Source organism: Coturnix japonica, chromosome 10 (genome assembly GCF_001577835.2).
Source record: "Coturnix japonica isolate 7356 chromosome 10, Coturnix japonica 2.1, whole genome shotgun sequence".
Taxonomy (NCBI): Eukaryota; Metazoa; Chordata; class Aves; order Galliformes; family Phasianidae; genus Coturnix; species Coturnix japonica.
In genome coordinates this window covers 14,449,294-14,455,165 of record NC_029525.1, presented here as the reverse complement: position 1 = coordinate 14,455,165, position 5,872 = coordinate 14,449,294, and positions in this window count along the sequence as shown.

Genomic DNA, 5,872 nt, shown 5'->3' with positions numbered 1-5,872 from the left:
GCGGTAGACATGAATGAAGTCTTCCACAACTGCTATTCCTAGCCAACAAAAATGCAGTGAGAAGTTCTTCATTCCTCTGCTCAGCATTGCACTACCTAACAACCAAACACTGAAGATGAGCACTCTGGATTTAAGGTGAGCACTCTGGATTTTCATCAGAATCAACGAACAGTTACTGCTTACTACTGACTGCTTACTACTTACTTACTGCTTCCACTTCTCCCTCCTCATTTAGTATTGTTAAAAGCTGGCTTTGATCACTGGAAAACACATTCCTATACAGTAAATATAATCAGTGCAGCAGATAGGAAAAAAAATCTGTAAATTCCTAAAGATTATCTTATCAAAGTGTTTGCCTTTCTTCTTTTATTCATTATATTGCAATGTCATTAAATTAAATATATAATATTATACAAACACTTTTTGTTTCAGAAAACTATTCTTATTACTAGAAAATAGTACTCTGGGCTGCAGGTTTTTTTTGCTCATGCAGGAGGTCAATTTATCTCATCCCTTCCATATACCATTCCTTTCCTGCTAACAAAGTCACCAAACTACAGAGCAGTTTTGATCTCTTGTTATGAAGCCCCCATATGCTCACAATGTACCTATATTTCCTGGTCCTACTAAAAAGAGCCTGAGGGCAAAAGACAACAGCATGGAAATAAATTCAAGAACTTGAAGTATTAAGAACAAGAGAAGAACTTACTGTGAGTGATCAGAGGTGTGGATGAGGGAACAAATGAAACAAGAAGTGCTACAACAGAAGCTGAGAATGTCATGTTGTTGGCATTGCAGGAGGTGGAAAGCGGATGTACTCAGATCACTGAGCAGGCACTGCCTGAGGCTGCTACTGCTGAGCAGAAATCACGATACAGATATTATTAATAGCAGTATAATAGTACACAGAGGTTTCTCAATGGTGTTAGAAACAGCAAATGAGACAGCAGATGAGTCCTGGAGAACAAGGCTTTCCTTTATGCCTTACTGTAATTTCCCATTTACCTCCAAGACAGGCTTTCTACAAGTCTGTATTATTTAATTACTGTATTCAATGCTCTACATGTTGCATAACCTGAACACAGACTATGTAAGTAATATGTAAATACAAGAACATACATATATATATATGTCTAATATTCCTACAGTTCACATTTTTCTATCTTCTATTTGCTTTAGCAATGAATGATGACCAGTTATTCACTGGATCTCTCATCCACTCTCACTGATCTGTATAAAACCTCTGTCCAGCCTTCTGATTATCATGCTATTCTTTAATATTATTGTACCACTCACCCCAGCTCATTGTCTGGGTATTGTGAGGTCATGTGGACAAAACTGTCTGGAATATGTCATATTCATCTTTTTCTTCCAAGAAATCATTCCACTTGGCAACCACAAACATGCAAACACGGCAAGACATACAATTAAAGGCAGCATGTTCATCAAGCATCTGCGAAACTTAGCTGTGACTTCTTACCTCTACCAGAAAATGCCAGTGAACAAAAGGCAGCATGATACCTATTTTATTTTCTTAACACCTGACTCTGTTCCAGGATTTTGTACTTTAGTTTGTTGCCACCTGATGTTTAATCTTCCTCTGTTGCATCCAAAATACAGTAAATTGAGTCATAGCACATATGGATTTTGCCTAAGGTGTTTTGGATGAAGACCCAAGCCTAAAAGAATAAATAATTCAGAAAACTTTGCATTCTATTGCACACTACTGTGTGTTCTTGAAACGGAAAAGTCACGACTGTGTGACACATCACTTGTCCAAACTTCATGATGATCTGTTTAATTTAAAGAAGAAAAAGTAATACCAGTCCTGGAATCACACCACTTAGATTTCCATTGTAGTATTTCACTTTAATAGACAAGATTTGCCAACCAGGATTGGTCTTGCCTTAGTTTTCCAATTCTCAAATTTTTGTTGTTGTTGCTATCCAGGAGAAAAGAAGGGTACTTTGAGTTCTGTGTGTCACGTTGAACTTTTTAGCAGGCTGTGCTAAATTCACAAAGCAATACAGAGTATCTGAAAAATCTTTTCATTGCCTAAGACATCATTCTCAAAACTTCAGTCTTTTTGTGGTTACATTTTGCTTTTCCTTCAAGTGAAAAAAACTCATAATCCTCCATTGAATAGATATTTCTTAGACTATCTGGGGAGGGGAGAGGGTTTAAGATGTGAAGCAAAGGGAAAAAACGAAAAAAAAAAAAAAAAAAAAAAGATTTAGAAGTATTTTCATTTAGAGAGAGGCTTAATGACCAGACTTTGATTGAAAGCCCATAAATCACGGCTCCTAATATTTCTGTAACCCCATCCTGTAAAGAATTCCACACACAGACCCATGGAAACTCTCCAAGAAACCTGCCAACACAGCCAGGAGGAAACCCAGGGCTCTTCTTATGCAGAGTTTAGTCTTGGAAGGAGCTAAAGGCCGGATGTCCAGGAAACTAAGTCAGGGTTAAAGGAAGCATCTGTTCATATGCCCTTGGGCATAATCAGCTCCTCTGTGAGAGCTACTTTCAAAGAAAGAACCAGCAACAGAGTAAGAGAAATGCTTCACAATTGCTTGATGTTTTGTTCCCAAATAACTTTCTTTTTGGGGTAGGATATCGTTGAAAGGTGAAATAAAGATGTAGAAAGTGAAGCAATCTGCTTTTAGCATCCACTTTACCACCCTCTGGCAACCTTCCTGCTATTTAAACTGAAACTCTGCTTGTAAAGTTTACTAAAAACTCTCCACTGAGACAAAAATCTGTATAGAATCACACATCTGAATAGCTGCAATGTCCATTTTACTCTGAAAAACTATATTTTATGAATAGTCCAGAGGAGTCCAGAGAATCAAGAGCAGCAGATAGTTGTAATCTAAGCAAAGTAAGAGGGAAAGTTTGTCAAGTGATTATAGTCATAGGACATACTCTCGGGGAACATACCATGCAACTGAGGTACCATTCAGGCAACAGCACTAGAAGTTCCTCAGTCCTTTCCTCAATATCTCCACGAAGCATCTCTAAAGACTTTACATCTGAAATTTAGTTGTTGAGAAAAAGAATCCACATACATACCAACACACAATCAACAACTTCTTATGAGCTTCTTCCCTTTCTGAAGAGTCTCCTCCCATCAGTGGTCCGTGCAAGGTTCAGCTTCCCAGACCTGCAGGCAGTAAAACTCTCAATTTGTTTTTCCATCCAGGTTACTCATTTTGTTTAACATCATCAGAGATAATCATTTAACTGAGGTTAGTTGTCGTACCTACACATTTCATACTTTGCTATTATACAACTATATAAACAAAAACAGAACACAACCTGTATGTTTCTGAACACTGCAGCATGCAAACATGGCATATATATTAAGATGTAGAGCTCTGCAAACAGACACAGGCACTCTTCAGCTGCAGAAGCACTAGCAGGAGAGCCCAGTAGCCTCACTGACCTGGCATTTGGTTTAGCAGAGTTGCTACTGTGTTGACTCTTCAGGGCAGAAAACAAACTCTCAGCCCCTTTTGTGCACAAAACCATGGTAAACATAAGCCTTTGAAGATCATGTCAAAAATATTTTCAGTATGAAAATGTAAGAAAATCTTTGTGCTACTGCACAACAGAAATCTGTACAAAGACTTCTCTGCATGAAGGACTTGTGACTGCAAAACGCTTCAAACTTAAGCTTTAGTACAGGCAGCCTCATTTCACTGAAAGCAACCACATATTTGTCTTTCAATGGGTACCACACTCTGTTCCATGCCACACAAAGAGTATATCTTTAAAGTTTCCTGAGTACTGATTACACAGACATACTGCAAACTGGGACAGCTGCACAGTTCATCAGTCACTTGCACAGAAGACATGCTCCTTACCGGTACTTTTCAAACAAACTTCCAAAAGAAAAAGTATATTTTTCCACAGAAAATGCTGAAGAGATTGCTATCTTTGTTATGTTTCTACTCACAATCACAAATACTATAAAAATATTTCTATATTCCACATGGTAACTAATGTAAATGTTTCTGCATTATCAGCATCCACTCAAATTTTAGATTACATTTTGGCATTTCAGGAAAAAAGGCATTTGGGCAAAAATGGAACCGAGGAAACAAGTAGTATGATTAGGACAATTATTTTATATTTGTAACAGATGTGAATGTGCTTGCTAATTCTTTGAGAAGTTCTTGTTACCTTTCACTTCCAAATGAATCTACACAAGTATAAAAGCATATTGGAGGCAGATGCTGCAGCAGATGAATGTGCTTGCCAAGTGGTATTTTGTTTGGTTTGGGGATGTTTTTTAGTTTGCTTTTTTTCATCCAGGTATTCTAAACCTATAATGAAACATGCACCAAATAGTTCTTAATTTTGGCATACTTCATGCAACATTCTATTGGCACAGATTAATACAATTTTTGCTGTTCTTCCATCTTCATGTTAAGCCCCATCGCACAACTTTTACTCAGATGAGTAATATCACTTACTCCAGCGGCTCTAGAAAAAGTAGCAATAAGCTTCAATGAACTGTAGAATCATATCCAGTAAAGATTTGCACTTGATCTTCCTAACTGTGAAACATCATACTACAATATAATAAAAAAAAGGAAAACCTATTTCAGGGCAACCAAATTTAAACCCAAGCTTTTTTTAAAGCAACTCACACAAAGGAATTCAGCATCTACACCATTCCATTCATTCTTAGGGGTGACAAACACCTGGAAATCTTTACATTAATTACATGCTTTTATGGTTTTATACTCTCCCATCACACAAACTATAGAATGCTTTTTACCTGAAGTTAATTCAACATGTGTTTCATGTTCTCTCTGATATTCACTTGTTTTACTCCTTAGAAGTCTTTAAGGCACGAGTTAGCTGTTTTTAAGCTATCGAATTTCTCCACTTTTAAGGTGATCTTCTGAAATTCAAAATGAGTTGGTCGACTGCAGAGTGAACACAGAAGAGGGCACCAACCTCATGCATCATTTTTATAGATTGTTCCTATTTTTTAAATAAGTGAGCGTACACACACGTACACACATGCATTTTTATACAACAGCTTCATACAAAAAGACTGGAAATGTTTGGGAGCTCAAAAGCAATATCTTTCCCTCTAAACTGCTTTACTACTGTCTTTCCCTCCCTCTTGGGCATGTGTTCAGCTGAGACTAGGCCAAATTGGCAGTCATTTTCAAAATGCTTGGCAGGCCCATGATCTCTGGGAGTTTTCAGCTGACATCTTTCTCTCAACCAGTCTATACAAGGGTCAGTGGGAGACCTGACTCTCAGGCCCTGGCTTGCTCTGGCTGTGTCATGAGTCAGGACCAATATAAATTAAAACCTTAAAGCCATACTGTGAAGGCATTCTTTACCCCCTGAGGTATTTTTTTTTCCCTGTGACAGACTGCCTTTCTGCTAGTTTCCTATTTTTCTATTTGCAGATAGTATGTGTTCCTTTGAGGTGGAAAAAGGGTGAGCAGCTGGCTAAGAGAGAGTTAAACACCTACCAAATTTTTCATTTTTTTGGTAGATTTGTTGATGCTCAACAAGCAGTAGTGAAATAATAATAATACTAGGGGCTGCTTATCACTTACAAACAATAGTCCAATGACAATATTCACACTGACGGAAAAAATGGGAGTAGAAATTAATAGTGACAGTCCTGCAGGAAACAAGGAAGAAATTGGATACCAAGTTATAAAATACAGACTAACCCAATAGGCACATGCTGCTGTTATTATATTAATATTGTTAAAAATACCAAAGCACTTTAAAAATGGAATTGTACCGTAGGTAGATGGACAGTATTATTTCCACATTCTTTTAAATAGAAATTTTCACTCCTTGTTTGGCTTGAAGGCATGGATGTAATTTG